The following is a 20,823-nucleotide window of genomic DNA, read 5'->3' as shown; positions in this document are numbered from 1 at the left end:
GGAAAAACTGCTTATAGTATGAAAAGTGCCCATTGCAGAAAAAGCTCAAATTCGAAAAACAAACACATATTCCTGTTCCCCTGCCTCCCCGAAGACCAAAAAACCATGACTTTTGCAGATGTGAAGTTTCCTTGCGGAGATAGCCCATGCTATATCTTGCATTTGTTAGGAAAAACTGCTTAGAGCATGAAAAGTGCCCATTGCAGAAAGAGCTCAAATTCGAAAAACAAACACGTATTCATGTTCCCTTGTCTCCCCGAAGACCAAAAAACCATGACTTTTGCAGATCTGAAGTTTCCTTGCGGAGATAGCCCATGCAATATCTTGCATTTGTTAGGAAAAACTGCTTATAGCATGAAAAGTGCCCATTGCAGATAGAGCTCAAATTCGCAAAACAAACACGTATTCATGTTCCCCCGGCTCACTGAACACCAAAAAACCATGACTTTTGCAGATCTGAAGTTTCCTTGCGGAGATAGCCCATGTTATATCTTGCATTTGTTAGGAAAAACTGCTTAGAGCATGAAGAGTGCCCTTTGCAGAAAGAGCTCAAATTCGAAAAACAAACACATATTCCTGTTCCCCTGCCTCCCCGAAGATCAAAAAACCATGTCTTTTGCAGATCTGAAGTTTCCTTGCAGTGATAGCCCATGCTATATCTTGCATTTGTTAGGAAAAACTGCTTAGAGCATGAAAAGTGCCCATTGCAGAAAGAGCTCAAATTCGAAAAACAAACACGTATTCATGTTCCCCCGGCTCACTGAACACCAAAAAACCATGAGTTTTGCAGATCTGAAGTTTCCTTGCGGAGATAGCCCATGTTATATCTTGCATTTGTTAGGAAAAACTGCATATAGTATGAAAAGTGCCCATTGCAGAAAGAGCTCAAATTCGAAAAACAAACACATATTCCTGTTCCCCTGCCTCCCCGAAGACCAAAAAACCATGACTTTTGCAGATCTGAAGTTTCCTTGCGGAGATAGCCCATGCTATATCTTGCATTTGTTAGGAAAAACTGCTTATAGCATGAAAAGTGCCCATTGCAGATAGAGCTCAAATTCGCAAAACAAACACATATTCCTGTTCCCCTGCCTCCCCGAAGACCAAAAAACCATCACTTTTCCGGATGTGAAGTTTCCTTGCGGAGATAGCCCATGCTATATCTTGCATTTGTTAGGAAAAACTGCTTAGAGCATGAAAAGTGCCCATTGCAGAAAGAGCTCAAATTCGAAAAACAAACACGTATTCATGTTCCCCCGGCTCACTGAACACCAAAAAACCATGACTTTTGCAGATCTGAAGTTTCCTTGCGGAGATAGCCCATGTTATATCTTGCATTTGTTAGGAAAAACTGCTTATAGCATGAAAAGTGCCCATTGCAGATAGAGCTCAAATTCGCAAAACAAACACATATTCCTGTTCCCCTGCCTCCCCGAAGACCAAAAAACCATGACTTTTGCAGATCTGAAGTTTCCTTGCGGAGATAGCCCATGCTATATCTTGCATTTGTTAGGAAAAACTGCTTATAGTATGAAAAGTGCCCATTGCAGAAAAAGCTCAAATTCGAAAAACAAACACATATTCCTGTTCCCCTGCCTCCCCGAAGACCAAAAAACCATGACTTTTGCAGATGTGAAGTTTCCTTGCGGAGATAGCCCATGCTATATCTTGCATTTGTTAGGAAAAACTGCTTAGAGCATGAAAAGTGCCCATTGCAGAAAGAGCTCAAATTCGAAAAACAAACACGTATTCATGTTCCCTTGTCTCCCCGAAGACCAAAAAAACCATGACTTTTGCAGATCTGAAGTTTCCTTGCGGAGATAGCCCATGCAATATCTTGCATTTGTTAGGAAAAACTGCTTATAGCATGAAAAGTGCCCATTGCAGATAGAGCTCAAATTCGCAAAACAAACACATATTCCTGTTCCCCTGCCTCCCCGAAGACCAAAAAACCATGACTTTTGCAGATCTGAAGTTTCCTTGCGGAGATAGCCCATGCTATATCTTGCATTTGTTAGGAAAAACTGCTTATAGTATGAAAAGTGCCCATTGCAGAAAAAGCTCAAATTCGAAAAACAAACACATATTCCTGTTCCCCTGCCTCCCCGAAGACCAAAAAACCATGACTTTTGCAGATGTGAAGTTTCCTTGCGGAGATAGCCCATGCTATATCTTGCATTTGTTAGGAAAAACTGCTTAGAGCATGAAAAGTGCCCATTGCAGAAAGAGCTCAAATTCGAAAAACAAACACGTATTCATGTTCCCCCGGCTCACTGAACACCAAAAAACCATGACTTTTGCAGATCTGAAGTTTCCTTGCGGAGATAGCCCATGTTATATCTTGCATTTGTTAGGAAAAACTGCTTAGAGCATGAAGAGTGCCCTTTGCAGAAAGAGCTCAAATTCGAAAAACAAACACATATTCCTGTTCCCCTGCCTCCCCGAAGATCAAAAAACCATGTCTTTTGCAGATCTGAAGTTTCCTTGCAGTGATAGCCCATGCTATATCTTGCATTTGTTAGGAAAAACTGCTTAGAGCATGAAAAGTGCCCATTGCAGAAAGAGCTCAAATTCGAAAAACAAACACGTATTCATGTTCCCCCGGCTCACTGAACACCAAAAAACCATGAGTTTTGCAGATATGAAGTTTCCTTGCGGAGATAGCCCATGTTATATCTTGCATTTGTTAGGAAAAACTGCATATAGTATGAAAAGTGCCCATTGCAGAAAGAGCTCAAATTCGAAAAACAAACACATATTCCTGTTCCCCTGCCTCCCCGAAGACCAAAAAACCATGACTTTTGCAGATCTGAAGTTTCCTTGCAGAGATAGCCCATGCTATATCTTGCATTTGTTAGGAAAAACTGCTTATAGTATGAAAAGTGCCCATTGCAGAAAAAGCTCAAATTCGAAAAAGAAACACATATTCCTGTTCCCCTGCCTCCCCGAAGACCAAAAAACCATGACTTTTGCAGATGTGAAGTTTCCTTGCGGAGATAGCCCATGCTATATCTTGCATTTGTTAGGAAAAACTGCTTAGAGCATGAAAAGTGCCCATTGCAGAAAGAGCTCAAATTCGAAAAACAAACACGTATTCATGTTCCCCCGGCTCACTGAACACCAAAAAACCATGACTTTTGCAGATCTGAAGTTTCCTTGCGGAGATAGCCCATGTTATATCTTGCATTTGTTAGGAAAAACTGCTTATAGTATGAAAAGTGCCCATTGCAGAAAGAGCTCAAATTCGAAAAACAAACACATATTCCTGTTCCCCTGCCTCCCCGAAGATCAAAAAACCATGTCTTTTGCAGATCTGAAGTTTCCTTGCAGTGATAGCCCATGCTATATCTTGCATTTGTTAGGAAAAACTGCTTAGAGCATGAAAAGTGCCCATTGCAGAAAGAGCTCAAATTCGAAAAACAAACACGTATTCATGTTCCCCCGGCTCACTGAACACCAAAAAACCATGAGTTTTGCAGATATGAAGTTTCCTTGCGGAGATAGCCCATGTTATATCTTGCATTTGTTAGGAAAAACTGCATATAGTATGAAAAGTGCCCATTGCAGAAAGAGCTCAAATTCGAAAAACAAACACATATTCCTGTTCCCCTGCCTCCCCGAAGACCAAAAAACCATGACTTTTGCAGATCTGAAGTTTCCTTGCAGAGATAGCCCATGCTATATCTTGCATTTGTTAGGAAAAACTGCTTATAGTATGAAAAGTGCCCATTGCAGAAAAAGCTCAAATTCGAAAAACAAACACATATTCCTGTTCCCCTGCCTCCCCGAAGACCAAAAAACCATGACTTTTGCAGATGTGAAGTTTCCTTGCGGAGATAGCCCATGCTATATCTTGCATTTGTTAGGAAAAACTGCTTAGAGCATGAAAAGTGCCCATTGCAGAAAGAGCTCAAATTCGAAAAACAAACACGTATTCATGTTCCCCCGGCTCACTGAACACCAAAAAACCATGACTTTTGCAGATCTGAAGTTTCCTTGCGGAGATAGCCCATGTTATATCTTGCATTTGTTAGGAAAAACTGCTTATAGTATGAAAAGTGCCCATTGCAGAAAGAGCTCAAATTCGAAAAACAGACACATATTCCTGTTCCCCTGCCTCCCCGAAGATCAAAAAACCATGACTTTTGCAGATCTGAAGTTTCCTTGCAGAGATAGCCCATGCTATATCTTGCATTTGTTAGGAAAAACTGCTTAGAGCATGAAAAGTGCCCATTGCAGAAAGAGCTCAAATTCGAAAAACAAACACATATTCCTGTTCCCCTGCCTCCCCGAAGACCAAAAAACCATGACTTTTGCAGATGTGAAGTTTCCTTGCGGAGATAGCCCATGCTATATCTTGCATTTGTTAGGAAAAACTGTTTAGAGCATGAAAAGTGCCCATTGCAGAAAGAGCTCAAATTCGAAAAACAAACACGTATTCATGTTCCCCCGGCTCACTGAACACCAAAAAACCATGACTTTTGCAGATCTGAAGTTTCCTTGCGGAGATAGCCCATGTTATATCTTGCATTTGTTAGGAAAAACTGCTTAGAGCATGAAGAGTGCCCTTTGCAGAAAGAGCTCAAATTCGAAAAACAAACACATATTCCTGTTCCCCTGCCTCCCCGAAGATCAAAAAACCATGTCTTTTGCAGATCTGAAGTTTCCTTGCAGTGATAGCCCATGCTATATCTTGCATTTGTTAGGAAAAACTGCTTAGAGCATGAAAAGTGCCCATTGCAGAAAGAGCTCAAATTCGAAAAACAAACACGTATTCATGTTCCCCCGGCTCACTGAACACCAAAAAACCATGAGTTTTGCAGATATGAAGTTTCCTTGCGGAGATAGCCCATGTTATATCTTGCATTTGTTAGGAAAAACTGCATATAGTATGAAAAGTGCCCATTGCAGAAAGAGCTCAAATTCGAAAAACAAACACATATTCCTGTTCCCCTGCCTCCCCGAAGACCAAAAAACCATGACTTTTGCAGATCTGAAGTTTCCTTGCGGAGATAGCCCATGCTATATCTTGCATTTGTTAGGAAAAACTGCTTATAGCATGAAAAGTGCCCATTGCAGATAGAGCTCAAATTCGCAAAACAAACACATATTCCTGTTCCCCTGCCTCCCCGAAGACCAAAAAACCATCACTTTTCCGGATGTGAAGTTTCCTTGCGGAGATAGCCCATGCTATATCTTGCATTTGTTAGGAAAAACTGCTTAGAGCATGAAAAGTGCCCATTGCAGAAAGAGCTCAAATTCGAAAAACAAACACGTATTCATGTTCCCCCGGCTCACTGAACACCAAAAAACCATGACTTTTGCAGATCTGAAGTTTCCTTGCGGAGATAGCCCATGTTATATCTTGCATTTGTTAGGAAAAACTGCTTATAGTATGAAAAGTGCCCATTGCAGAAAGAGCTCAAATTCGCAAAACAGACACATATTCCTGTTCCCCTGCCTCCCCGAAGATCAAAAAACCATGACTTTTGCAGATCTGAAGTTTCCTTGCAGAGATAGCCCATGCTATATCTTGCATTTGTAAGGAAAAACTGCTTATAGCATGAAAAGTGCCCATTGCAGATAGAGCTCAAATTCGCAAAACAAACACATATTCCTGTTCCCCTGCCTCCCCGAAGACCAAAAAACCATGACTTTTGCAGATCTGAAGTTTCCTTGCGGAGATAGCCCATGCTATATCTTGCATTTGTTAGGAAAAACTGCTTAGAGCATGAAAAGTGCCCATTGCAGAAAGAGCTCAAATTCGAAAAACAAACAGGTATTCATGTTCCCCCGGCTCACTGAACACCAAAAAACCATGAGTTTTGCAGATCTGAAGTTTCCTTGCGGAGATAGCCCATGATATATCTTGCATTTGTTAGGAAAAACTGCTTATAGTATGAAAAGTGCCCATTTCACAAAGAGCTCAAATTCAAAAAACAAACACATATTCATGTTCCCCTGCCTCCCCGAAGACCAAAAAACCATGACTTTTGCAGATCTGAAGTTTCCTTGCAGAGATAGCCCATGCTATATCTTGCATTTGTTAGGAAAAACTGCTTATAGCATGAAAAGTGCCCATTGCAGATAGAGCTCAAATTCGCAAAACAAACACATATTCCTGTTCCCCTGCCTCCCCGAAGACCAAAAAACCATGACTTTTGAAGATGTGAAGTTTCCTTGCGGAGATAGCCCATGCTATATCTTGCATTTGTTAGGAAAAACTGCTTAGAGCATGAAAAGTGCCCATTGCAGAAAGAGCTCAAATTCGAAAAACAGACACATATTCCTGTTCCCCTGCCTCCCCGAAGATCAAAAACCATGACTTTTGCAGATCTGAAGTTTCCTTGCAGAGATAGCCCATGCTATATCTTGCATTTGTTAGGAAAAACTGCTTATAGCATGAAAAGTGCCCATTGCAGATAGAGCTCAAATTCGCAAAACAAACACATATTCCTGTTCCCCTGCCTCCCCGAAGACCAAAAAACCATCACTTTTCCGGATGTGAAGTTTCCTTGCGGAGATAGCCCATGCTATATCTTGCATTTGTTAGGAAAAACTGCTTAGAGCATGAAAAGTGCCCATTGCAGAAAGAGCTCAAATTCGAAAAACAAACACGTATTCATGTTCCCCCGGCTCACTGAACACCAAAAAACCATGACTTTTGCAGATCTGAAGTTTCCTTGCGGAGATAGCCCATGTTATATCTTGCATTTGTTAGGAAAAACTGCTTATAGTATGAAAAGTGCCCATTGCAGAAAGAGCTCAAATTCGCAAAACAGACACATATTCCTGTTCCCCTGCCTCCCCGAAGATCAAAAAACCATGACTTTTGCAGATCTGAAGTTTCCTTGCAGAGATAGCCCATGCTATATCTTGCATTTGTTAGGAAAAACTGCTTATAGCATGAAAAGTGCCCATTGCAGATAGAGCTCAAATTCGCAAAACAAACACATATTCCTGTTCCCCTGCCTCCCCGAAGACCAAAAAACCATGACTTTTGCAGATGTGAAGTTTCCTTGCGGAGATAGCCCATGCTATATCTTGCATTTGTTAGGAAAAACTGCTTAGAGCATGAAAAGTGCCCATTGCAGAAAGAGCTCAAATTCGAAAAACAAACACGTATTCATGTTCCCTTGTCTCCCCGAAGACCAAAAAACCATGACTTTTGCAGATCTGAAGTTTCCTTGCGGAGATAGCCCATGCAATATCTTGCATTTGTTAGGAAAAACTGCTTATAGCATGAAAAGTGCCCATTGCAGATAGAGCTCAAATTCGCAAAACAAACACATATTCCTGTTCCCCTGCCTCCCCGAAGACCAAAAAACCATGACTTTTGCAGATCTGAAGTTTCCTTGCGGAGATAGCCCATGCTATATCTTGCATTTGTTAGGAAAAACTGCTTATAGTATGAAAAGTGCCCATTGCAGAAAAAGCTCAAATTCGAAAAACAAACACATATTCCTGTTCCCCTGCCTCCCCGAAGACCAAAAAACCATGACTTTTGCAGATGTGAAGTTTCCTTGCGGAGATAGCCCATGCTATATCTTGCATTTGTTAGGAAAAACTGCTTAGAGCATGAAAAGTGCCCATTGCAGAAAGAGCTCAAATTCGAAAAACAAACACGTATTCATGTTCCCCCGGCTCACTGAACACCAAAAAACCATGACTTTTGCAGATCTGAAGTTTCCTTGCGGAGATAGCCCATGTTATATCTTGCATTTGTTAGGAAAAACTGCTTATAGTATGAAAAGTGCCCATTGCAGAAAGAGCTCAAATTCGAAAAACAGACACATATTCCTGTTCCCCTGCCTCCCCGAAGATCAAAAAACCATGACTTTTGCAGATCTGAAGTTTCCTTGCAGAGATAGCCCATGCTATATCTTGCATTTGTTAGGAAAAACTGCTTAGAGCATGAAAAGTGCCCATTGCAGAAAGAGCTCAAATTCGAAAAACAAACACATATTCCTGTTCCCCTGCCTCCCCGAAGACCAAAAAACCATGACTTTTGCAGATGTGAAGTTTCCTTGCGGAGATAGCCCATGCTATATCTTGCATTTGTTAGGAAAAACTGCTTATAGCATGAAAAGTGCCCATTGCAGAAAGAGCTCAAATTCGAAAAACAAACACGTATTCATGTTCCCCCGGCTCACTGAACACCAAAAAACCATGACTTTTGCAGATCTGAAGTTTCCTTGCGGAGATAGCCCATGCTATATCTTGCATTTGTTAGGAAAAACTGCTTATAGCATGAAAAGTGCCCATTGCAGATAGAGCTCAAATTCGCAAAACAAACACATATTCCTGTTCCCCTGCCTCCCCGAAGACCAAAAAACCATGACTTTTGCAGATCTGAAGTTTCCTTGCGGAGATAGCCCATGCTATATCTTGCATTTGTTAGGAAAAACTGCTTAGAGCATGAAAAGTGCCCATTGCAGAAAGAGCTCAAATTCGAAAAACAAACAGGTATTCATGTTCCCCCGGCTCACTGAACACCAAAAAACCATGACTTTTGCAGATCTGAAGTTTCCTTGCGGAGATAGCCCATGTTATATCTTGCATTTGTTAGGAAAAACTGCTTATAGTATGAAAAGTGCCCATTGCAGAAAGAGCTCAAATTCGAAAAACAGACACATATTCCTGTTCCCCTGCCTCCCCGAAGATCAAAAAACCATGACTTTTGCAGATCTGAAGTTTCCTTGCAGAGATAGCCCATGCTATATCTTGCATTTGTTAGGAAAAACTGCTTAGAGCATGAAAAGTGCCCATTGCAGAAAGAGCTCAAATTCGAAAAACAAACACATATTCCTGTTCCCCTGCCTCCCCGAAGACCAAAAAACCATGACTTTTGCAGATGTGAAGTTTCCTTGCGGAGATAGCCCATGCTATATCTTGCATTTGTTAGGAAAAACTGCTTATAGCATGAAAAGTGCCCATTGCAGAAAGAGCTCAAATTCGAAATACAAACACGTATTCATGTTCCCCCGGCTCACTGAACACCAAAAAACCATGACTTTTGCAGATCTGAAGTTTCCTTGCGGAGATAGCCCATGCTATATCTTGCATTTGTTAGGAAAAACTGCTTATAGCATGAAAAGTGCCCATTGCAGATAGAGCTCAAATTCGCAAAACAAACACATATTCCTGTTCCCCTGCCTCCCCGAAGACCAAAAAACCATGACTTTTGCAGATCTGAAGTTTCCTTGCGGAGATAGCCCATGCTATATCTTGCATTTGTTAGGAAAAACTGCTTAGAGCATGAAAAGTGCCCATTGCAGAAAGAGCTCAAATTCGAAAAACAAACAGGTATTCATGTTCCCCCGGCTCACTGAACACCAAAAAACCATGACTTTTGCAGATCTGAAGTTTCCTTGCGGAGATAGCCCATGTTATATCTTGCATTTGTTAGGAAAAACTGCTTATAGTATGAAAAGTGCCCATTGCAGAAAGAGCTCAAATTCGAAAAACAAACACGTATTCATGTTCCCCCTGCTCACTGAACACCAAAAAACCATGAGTTTTGCAGATCTGAAGTTTCCTTGCGGAGATAGCCCATGATATATCTTGCATTTGTTAGGAAAAACTGCTTATAGTATGAAAAGTGCCCATTTCACAAAGAGCTCAAATTCAAAAAACAAACACATATTCATGTTCCCCTGCCTCCCCGAAGACCAAAAAACCATGACTTTTGCAGATCTGAAGTTTCCTTGCAGAGATAGCCCATGCTATATCTTGCATTTGTTAGGAAAAACTGCTTATAGCATGAAAAGTGCCCATTGCAGATAGAGCTCAAATTCGCAAAACAAACACATATTCCTGTTCCCCTGCCTCCCCGAAGACCAAAAAACCATGACTTTTGAAGATGTGAAGTTTCCTTGCGGAGATAGCCCATGCTATATCTTGCATTTGTTAGGAAAAACTGCTTAGAGCATGAAAAGTGCCCATTGCAGAAAGAGCTCAAATTCGAAAAACAGACACATATTCCTGTTCCCCTGCCTCCCCGAAGATCAAAAAACCATGACTTTTGCAGATCTGAAGTTTCCTTGCAGAGATAGCCCATGCTATATCTTGCATTTGTTAGGAAAAACTGCTTATAGCATGAAAAGTGCCCATTGCAGATAGAGCTCAAATTCGCAAAACAAACACATATTCCTGTTCCCCTGCCTCCCCGAAGACCAAAAAACCATCACTTTTCCGGATGTGAAGTTTCCTTGCGGAGATAGCCCATGCTATATCTTGCATTTGTTAGGAAAAACTGCTTAGAGCATGAAAAGTGCCCATTGCAGAAAGAGCTCAAATTCGAAAAACAAACACGTATTCATGTTCCCCCGGCTCACTGAACACCAAAAAACCATGACTTTTGCAGATCTGAAGTTTCCTTGCGGAGATAGCCCATGTTATATCTTGCATTTGTTAGGAAAAACTGCTTATAGTATGAAAAGTGCCCATTGCAGAAAGAGCTCAAATTCGCAAAACAGACACATATTCCTGTTCCCCTGCCTCCCCGAAGATCAAAAAACCATGACTTTTGCAGATCTGAAGTTTCCTTGCAGAGATAGCCCATGCTATATCTTGCATTTGTTAGGAAAAACTGCTTATAGCATGAAAAGTGCCCATTGCAGATAGAGCTCAAATTCGCAAAACAAACACATATTCCTGTTCCCCTGCCTCCCCGAAGACCAAAAAACCATGACTTTTGCAGATGTGAAGTTTCCTTGCGGAGATAGCCCATGCTATATCTTGCATTTGTTAGGAAAAACTGCTTAGAGCATGAAAAGTGCCCATTGCAGAAAGAGCTCAAATTCGAAAAACAAACACGTATTCATGTTCCCTTGTCTCCCCGAAGACCAAAAAACCATGACTTTTGCAGATCTGAAGTTTCCTTGCGGAGATAGCCCATGCAATATCTTGCATTTGTTAGGAAAAACTGCTTATAGCATGAAAAGTGCCCATTGCAGATAGAGCTCAAATTCGCAAAACAAACACATATTCCTGTTCCCCTGCCTCCCCGAAGACCAAAAAACCATGACTTTTGCAGATCTGAAGTTTCCTTGCGGAGATAGCCCATGCTATATCTTGCATTTGTTAGGAAAAACTGCTTATAGTATGAAAAGTGCCCATTGCAGAAAAAGCTCAAATTCGAAAAACAAACACATATTCCTGTTCCCCTGCCTCCCCGAAGACCAAAAAACCATGACTTTTGCAGATGTGAAGTTTCCTTGCGGAGATAGCCCATGCTATATCTTGCATTTGTTAGGAAAAACTGCTTAGAGCATGAAAAGTGCCCATTGCAGAAAGAGCTCAAATTCGAAAAACAAACAGGTATTCATGTTCCCCCGGCTCACTGAACACCAAAAAACCATGACTTTTGCAGATCTGAAGTTTCCTTGCGGAGATAGCCCATGTTATATCTTGCATTTGTTAGGAAAAACTGCTTATAGTATGAAAAGTGCCCATTGCAGAAAGAGCTCAAATTCGAAAAACAGACACATATTCCTGTTCCCCTGCCTCCCCGAAGATCAAAAAACCATGACTTTTGCAGATCTGAAGTTTCCTTGCAGAGATAGCCCATGCTATATCTTGCATTTGTTAGGAAAAACTGCTTAGAGCATGAAAAGTGCCCATTGCAGAAAGAGCTCAAATTCGAAAAACAAACACATATTCCTGTTCCCCTGCCTCCCCGAAGACCAAAAAACCATGACTTTTGCAGATGTGAAGTTTCCTTGCGGAGATAGCCCATGCTATATCTTGCATTTGTTAGGAAAAACTGCTTATAGCATGAAAAGTGCCCATTGCAGAAAGAGCTCAAATTCGAAAAACAAACACGTATTCATGTTCCCCCGGCTCACTGAACACCAAAAAACCATGACTTTTGCAGATCTGAAGTTTCCTTGCGGAGATAGCCCATGCTATATCTTGCATTTGTTAGGAAAAACTGCTTATAGCATGAAAAGTGCCCATTGCAGATAGAGCTCAAATTCGCAAAACAAACACATATTCCTGTTCCCCTGCCTCCCCGAAGACCAAAAAACCATGACTTTTGCAGATCTGAAGTTTCCTTGCGGAGATAGCCCATGCTATATCTTGCATTTGTTAGGAAAAACTGCTTAGAGCATGAAAAGTGCCCATTGCAGAAAGAGCTCAAATTCGAAAAACAAACAGGTATTCATGTTCCCCCGGCTCACTGAACACCAAAAAACCATGACTTTTGCAGATCTGAAGTTTCCTTGCGGAGATAGCCCATGTTATATCTTGCATTTGTTAGGAAAAACTGCTTATAGTATGAAAAGTGCCCATTGCAGAAAGAGCTCAAATTCGCAAAACAGACACATATTCCTGTTCCCCTGCCTCCCCGAAGATCAAAAAACCATGACTTTTGCAGATCTGAAGTTTCCTTGCAGAGATAGCCCATGCTATATCTTGCATTTGTTAGGAAAAACTGCTTATAGCATGAAAAGTGCCCATTGCAGATAGAGCTCAAATTCGCAAAACAAACACATATTCCTGTTCCCCTGCCTCCCCGAAGACCAAAAAACCATGACTTTTGCAGATGTGAAGTTTCCTTGCGGAGATAGCCCATGCTATATCTTGCATTTGTTAGGAAAAACTGCTTAGAGCATGAAAAGTGCCCATTGCAGAAAGAGCTCAAATTCGAAAAACAAACACGTATTCATGTTCCCTTGTCTCCCCGAAGACCAAAAAACCATGACTTTTGCAGATCTGAAGTTTCCTTGCGGAGATAGCCCATGCAATATCTTGCATTTGTTAGGAAAAACTGCTTATAGCATGAAAAGTGCCCATTGCAGATAGAGCTCAAATTCGCAAAACAAACACATATTCCTGTTCCCCTGCCTCCCCGAAGACCAAAAAACCATGACTTTTGCAGATCTGAAGTTTCCTTGCGGAGATAGCCCATGCTATATCTTGCATTTGTTAGGAAAAACTGCTTATAGTATGAAAAGTGCCCATTGCAGAAAAAGCTCAAATTCGAAAAACAAACACATATTCCTGTTCCCCTGCCTCCCCGAAGACCAAAAAACCATGACTTTTGCAGATGTGAAGTTTCCTTGCGGAGATAGCCCATGCTATATCTTGCATTTGTTAGGAAAAACTGCTTAGAGCATGAAAAGTGCCCATTGCAGAAAGAGCTCAAATTCGAAAAACAAACAGGTATTCATGTTCCCCCGGCTCACTGAACACCAAAAAACCATGACTTTTGCAGATCTGAAGTTTCCTTGCGGAGATAGCCCATGTTATATCTTGCATTTGTTAGGAAAAACTGCTTATAGTATGAAAAGTGCCCATTGCAGAAAGAGCTCAAATTCGAAAAACAGACACATATTCCTGTTCCCCTGCCTCCCCGAAGATCAAAAAACCATGACTTTTGCAGATCTGAAGTTTCCTTGCAGAGATAGCCCATGCTATATCTTGCATTTGTTAGGAAAAACTGCTTAGAGCATGAAAAGTGCCCATTGCAGAAAGAGCTCAAATTCGAAAAACAAACACATATTCCTGTTCCCCTGCCTCCCCGAAGACCAAAAAACCATGACTTTTGCAGATGTGAAGTTTCCTTGCGGAGATAGCCCATGCTATATCTTGCATTTGTTAGGAAAAACTGCTTATAGCATGAAAAGTGCCCATTGCAGAAAGAGCTCAAATTCGAAAAACAAACACGTATTCATGTTCCCCCGGCTCACTGAACACCAAAAAACCATGACTTTTGCAGATCTGAAGTTTCCTTGCGGAGATAGCCCATGCTATATCTTGCATTTGTTAGGAAAAACTGCTTATAGCATGAAAAGTGCCCATTGCAGATAGAGCTCAAATTCGCAAAACAAACACATATTCCTGTTCCCCTGCCTCCCCGAAGACCAAAAAACCATGACTTTTGCAGATCTGAAGTTTCCTTGCGGAGATAGCCCATGCTATATCTTGCATTTGTTAGGAAAAACTGCTTAGAGCATGAAAAGTGCCCATTGCAGAAAGAGCTCAAATTCGAAAAACAAACAGGTATTCATGTTCCCCCGGCTCACTGAACACCAAAAAACCATGACTTTTGCAGATCTGAAGTTTCCTTGCGGAGATAGCCCATGTTATATCTTGCATTTGTTAGGAAAAACTGCTTATAGTATGAAAAGTGCCCATTGCAGAAAGAGCTCAAATTCGAAAAACAAACACGTATTCATGTTCCCCCTGCTCACTGAACACCAAAAAACCATGAGTTTTGCAGATCTGAAGTTTCCTTGCGGAGATAGCCCATGATATATCTTGCATTTGTTAGGAAAAACTGCTTATAGTATGAAAAGTGCCCATTTCACAAAGAGCTCAAATTCAAAAAACAAACACATATTCATGTTCCCCTGCCTCCCCGAAGACCAAAAAACCATGACTTTTGCAGATCTGAAGTTTCCTTGCAGAGATAGCCCATGCTATATCTTGCATTTGTTAGGAAAAACTGCTTTATAGCATGAAAAGTGCCCATTGCAGATAGAGCTCAAATTCGCAAAACGAACACATATTCCTGTTCCACTGCCTCCCCGAAGACCAAAAAACCATGACTTTTGAAGATGTGAAGTTTCCTTGCGGAGATAGCCCATGCTATATCTTGCATTTGTTAGGAAAAACTGCTTAGAGCATGAAAAGTGCCCATTGCAGAAAGAGCTCAAATTCGAAAAACAGACACATATTCCTGTTCCCCTGCCTCCCCGAAGATCAAAAAACCATGACTTTTGCAGATCTGAAGTTTCCTTGCAGAGATAGCCCATGCTATATCTTGCATTTGTTAGGAAAAACTGCTTAGAGCATGAAAAGTGCCCATTGCAGAAAGAGCTCAAATTCGAAAAACAAACACGTATTCATGTTCCACCGGCTCACTGAACACCAAAAAACCATGAGTTTTGCAGATCTGAAGTTTCCTTGTGGAGATAGCCCATGTTATATCTTGCATTTGTTAGGAAAAACTGCTTATAGCATGAAAAGTGCCCATTGCAGATAGAGCTCAAATTCGCAAAACAAACACATATTCATGTTCCCCTGTCTCCCCGAAGACCAAAAAAGCATGACTTTTGCAGATCTGAAGTTTCCTTGCGGAGATAGCCCATGCTATATCTTGCATTTGTTAGGAAAAACTGCTTATAGCATGAAAAGTGCCCATTGCAGATAGAGCTCAAATTCGCAAAACAAACACATATTCCTGTTCCCCTGCCTCCCCGAAGACCAAAAAACCATGACTTTTGCAGATCTGAAGTTTCCTTGCGGAGATAGCCCATGCTATATCTTGCATTTGTTAGGAAAAACTGCTTATAGTATGAAAAGTGCCCATTGCAGAAAAAGCTCAAATTCGAAAAACAAACACATATTCCTGTTCCCCTGCCTCCCCGAAGACCAAAAAACCATGACTTTTGCAGATGTGAAGTTTCCTTGCGGAGATAGCCCATGCTATATCTTGCATTTGTTAGGAAAAACTGCTTAGAGCATGAAAAGTGCCCATTGCAGAAAGAGCTCAAATTCGAAAAACAAACACGTATTCATGTTCCCTTGTCTCCCCGAAGACCAAAAAACCATGACTTTTGCAGATCTGAAGTTTCCTTGCGGAGATAGCCCATGCTATATCTTGCATTTGTTAGGAAAAACTGCTTATAGCATGAAAAGTGCCCATTGCAGATAGAGCTCAAATTCGCAAAACAAACACATATTCCTGTTCCCCTGCCTCCCCGAAGACCAAAAAACCATGACTTTTGCAGATCTGAAGTTTCCTTGCGGAGATAGCCCATGCTATATCTTGCATTTGTTAGGAAAAACTGCTTATAGCATGAAAAGTGCCCATTGCAGATAGAGCTCAAATTCGCAAAACAAACACATATTCCTGTTCCCCTGCCTCCCCGAAGACCAAAAAACCATGAGTTTTGCAGATCTGAAGTTTCCTTGCGGAGATAGCCCATGATATATCTTGCATTTGTTAGGAAAAACTGCTTATAGTATGAAAAGTGCCCATTGCAGAAAAAGATCAAATTCGAAAAACAAACACATATTCCTGTTCCCCTGCCTCCCCGAAGACCAAAAAACCATGTGTTTTGCAGATCTGAAGTTTCCTTGCGGAGATAGCCCATGCTATATCTTGCATTTGTTAGGAAAAACTGCTTAGAGCATGAAAAGTGCCCATTGAAGATAGAGCTCAAATTCGAAAAACAAACACATATTCCTGTTCCCCTGCCTCCCCGAAGACCAAAAAACCATGACTTTTGCAGATCTGAAGTTTCCTTGCAGAGATAGCCCATGCTATATCTTGCATTTGTTAGGAAAAACTGCTTAGAGCATGAAAAGTGCCCATTGCAGAAAGAGCTCAAATTCGAAAAACAAACACGTATTCATGTTCCCCCGGCTCACTGAACACCAAAAAACCATGAGTTTTGCAGATCTGAAGTTTCCTTGCGGAGATAGCCCATGTTATATCTTGCATTTGTTAGGAAAAACTGCTTATAGCATGAAAAGTGCCCATTGCAGATAGAGCTCAAATTCGCAAAACAAACACATATTCATGTTCCCCTGTCTCCCCGAAGACCAAAAAACCATGACTTTTGCAGATGTGAAGTTTCCTTGCGGAGATAGCCCATGCTATATCTTGCATTTGTTAGGAAAAACTGCTTATAGCATGAAAAGTGCCCATTGCAGATAGAGCTCAAATTCGCAAAACAAACACATATTCCTGTTCCCCTGCCTCCCCGAAGACCAAAAAAACCATGACTTTTGCAGATCTGAAGTTTCCTTGCGGAGATAGCCCATGCTATATCTTGCATTTGTTAGGAAAAACTGCTTATAGTATGAAAAGTGCCCATTGCAGAAAAAGCTCAAATTCAAAAAACAAACACATATTCCTGTTCCCCTGCCTCCCCGAAGACCAAAAAACCATGACTTTTGCAGATGTGAAGTTTCCTTGCGGAGATAGCCCATGCTATATCTTGCATTTGTTAGGAAAAACTGCTTATAGTATGAAAAGTGCCCATTGCAGAAAAAGCTCTAATTCGAAAAACAAACACATATTCCTGTTCCCCTGCCTCCCCGAAGACCAAAAAACCATGACTTTTGCAGATGTGAAGTTTCCTTGCGGAGATAGCCCATGCTATATCTTGCATTTGTTAGGAAAAACTGCTTAGAGCATGAAAAGTGCCCATTGCAGAAAGAGCTCAAATTCGAAAAACAAACACGTATTCATGTTCCCTTGTCTCCCCGAAGACCAAAAAACCATGACTTTTGCAGATCTGAAGTTTCCTTGCGGAGATAGCCCATGCTATATCTTGCATTTGTTAGGAAAAACTGCTTATAGCATGAAAAGTGCCCATTGCAGATAGAGCTCAAATTCGCAAAACAAACACATATTCCTGTTCCCCTGCCTCCCCGAAGACCAAAAAACCATGACTTTTGCAGATCTGAAGTTTCCTTGCGGAGATAGCCCATGCTATATCTTGCATTTGTTAGGAAAAACTGCTTATAGCATGAAAAGTGCCCATTGCAGATAGAGCTCAAATTCGCAAAACAAACACATATTCCTGTTCCCCTGCCTCCCCGAAGACCAAAAAACCATGACTTTTGCAGATCTGAAGTTTCCTTGCGGAGATAGCCCATGATATATCTTGCATTTGTTAGGAAAAACTGCTTATAGCATGAAAAGTGCCCATTGCAGAAAAAGCTCAAATTCGAAAAACAAACACATATTCCTGTTCCCCTGCCTCCCCGAAGACCAAAAAACCATGAGTTTTGCAGATCTGAAGTTTCCTTGCGGAGATAGCCCATGCTATATCTTGCATTTGTTAGGAAAAACTGCTTAGAGCATGAAAAGTGCCCATTGCAGATAGAGCTCAAATTCGCAAAACAAACACATATTCCTGTTCCCCTGCCTCCCCGAAGACCAAAAAACCATGACTTTTGCAGATCTGAAGTTTCCTTGCAGAGATAGCCCATGCTATATCTTGCATTTGTTAGGAAAAACTGCTTAGAGCATGAAAAGTGCCCATTGCAGAAAGAGCTCAAATTCGAAAAACAAACACGTATTCATGTTCCCCCGGCTCACTGAACACCAAAAAACCATGAGTTTTGCAGATCTGAAGTTTCCTTGTGGAGATAGCCCATGTTATATCTTGCATTTGTTAGGAAAAACTGCTTAGAGCATGAAAAGTGCCCATTGCAGATAGAGCTCAAATTCGCAAAACAAACACATATTCATGTTCCCCTGTCTCCCCGAAGACCAAAAAACCATGACTTTTGCAGATCTGAAGTTTCCTTGCGGAGATAGCCCATGCTATATCTTGCATTTGTTAGGAAAAACTGCTTATAGCATGAAAAGTGCCCATTGCAGATAGAGCTCAAATTCGCAAAACAAACACATATTCCTGTTCCCCTGCCTCCCCGAAGACCAAAAAACCATGACTTTTGCAGATGTGAAGTTTCCTTGCGGAGATAGCCCATGCTATATCTTGCATTTGTTAGGAAAAACTGCTTATAGCATGAAAAGTGCCCATTGCAGATAGAGCTCAAATTCGCAAAACAAACACATATTCCTGTTCCCCTGCCTCCCCGAAGACCAAAAAACCATGACTTTTGCAGATCTGAAGTTTCCTTGCGGAGATAGCCCATGCTATATCTTGCATTTGTTAAGAAAAACTGCTTATAGCATGAAAAGTGCCCATTGCAGATAGAGCTCAAATTCGCAAAACAAACACATATTCCTGTTCCCCTGCCTCCCCGAAGACCAAAAAACCATGAGTTTTGCAGATCTGAAGTTTCCATGCGGAGATAGCCCATGATATATCTTGCATTTGTTAGGAAAAACTGCTTATAGTATGAAAAGTGCCCATTGCAGAAAAAGCTCAAATTCGAAAAACAAACACATATTCCTGTTCCCCTGCCTCCCCGAAGACCAAAAAACCATGACTTTTGCAGATGTGAAGTTTCCTTGCGGAGATAGCCCATGCTATATCTTGCATTTGTTAGGAAAAACTGCTTAGAGCATGAAAAGTGCCCATTGCAGATAGAGCTCAAATTCGCAAAACAAACACATATTCCTGTTCCCCTGCCTCCCCGAAGACCAAAAAACCATGACTTTTGCAGATCTGAAGTTTCCTTGCGGAGATAGCCCATGCTATATCTTGCATTTGTTAGGAAAAACTGCTTATAGTATGAAAAGTGCCCATTGCAGAAAAAGCTCAAATTCGAAAAACAAACACATATTCCTGTTCCCCTGCCTCCCCGAAGACCAAAAAACCATGAGTTTTGCAGATCTGAAGTTTCCTTGCGGAGATAGCCCATGCTATATCTTGCATTTGTTAGGAAAAACTGCTTAGAGCATGAAAAGTGCCCATTGCAGATAGAGCTCAAATTCGCAAAACAAACACATATTCCTGTTCCCCTGCCTCCCCGAAGACCAAAAAACCATGACTTTTGCAGATCTGAAGTTTCCTTGCAGAGATAGCCCATGCTATATCTTGCATTTGTTAGGAAAAACTGCTTAGAGCATGAAAAGTGCCCATTGCAGAAAGAGCTCAAATTCGAAAAACAAACACGTATTCATGTTCCCCCGGCTCACTGAACACCAAAAAACCATGAGTTTTGCAGATCTGAAGTTTCCTTGTGGAGATAGCCCATGTTATATCTTGCATTTGTTAGGAAAAACTGCTTATAGCATGAAAAGTGCCCATTGCAGATAGAGCTCAAATTCGCAAAACAAACACATATTCATGTTCCCCTGTCTCCCCGAAGACCAAAAAACCATGACTTTTGCAGATCTGAAGTTTCCTTGCGGAGATAGCCCATGCTATATCTTGCATTTGTTAGGAAAAACTGCTTATAGCATGAAAAGTGCCCATTGCAGATAGAGCTCAAATTCGCAAAACAAACACATATTCCTGTTCCCCTGCCTCCCCGAAGACCAAAAAACCATGACTTTTGCAGATCTGAAGTTTCCTTGCGGAGATAGCCCATGCTATATCTTGCATTTGTTAGGAAAAACTGCTTATAGCATGAAAAGTGCCCATTGCAGATAGAGCTCAAATTCGCAAAACAAACACATATTCCTGTTCCCCTGCCTCCCCGAAGACCAAAAAACCATGACTTTTGCAGATCTGAAGTTTCCTTGCGGAGATAGCCCATGCTATATCTTGCATTTGTTAAGAAAAACTGCTTAAAGCATGAAAAGTGCCCATTGCAGATAGAGCTCAAATTCGCAAAACAAACACATATTCCTGTTCCCCTGCCTCCCCGAAGACCAAAAAACCATGAGTTTTGCAGATCTGAAGTTTCCTTGCGGAGATAGCCCATGATATATCTTGCATTTGTTAGGAAAAACTGCTTATAGTATGAAAAGTGCCCATTGCAGAAAAAGCTCAAATTCGAAAAACAAACACATATTCCTGTTCCCCTGCCTCCCCGAAGACCAAAAAACCATGAGTTTTGCAGATCTGAAGTTTCCTTGCGGAGATAGCCCATGCTATATCTTGCATTTGTTAGGAAAAACTGCTTAGAGCATGAAAAGTGCCCATTGCAGATAGAGCTCAAATTCGCAAAACAAACACATATTCCTGTTCCCCTGCCTCCCCGAAGACCAAAAAACCATGACTTTTGCAGATCTGAAGTTTCCTTGCAGAGATAGCCCATGCTATATCTTGCATTTGTTAGGAAAAACTGCTTAGAGCATGAAAAGTGCCCATTGCAGAAAGAGCTCAAATTCGAAAAACAAACACGTATTCATGTTCCCCCGGCTCACTGAACACCAAAAAACCATGAGTTTTGCAGATCTGAAGTTTCCTTGTGGAGATAGCCCATGTTATATCT

Source organism: Vipera berus (assembly GCF_964194415.1).
Source record: "Vipera berus genome assembly, contig: HAP1_SCAFFOLD_27, whole genome shotgun sequence".
Classification (NCBI taxonomy): domain Eukaryota; kingdom Metazoa; phylum Chordata; class Lepidosauria; order Squamata; family Viperidae; genus Vipera; species Vipera berus.
This window is presented reverse-complemented; position numbering follows the sequence as displayed.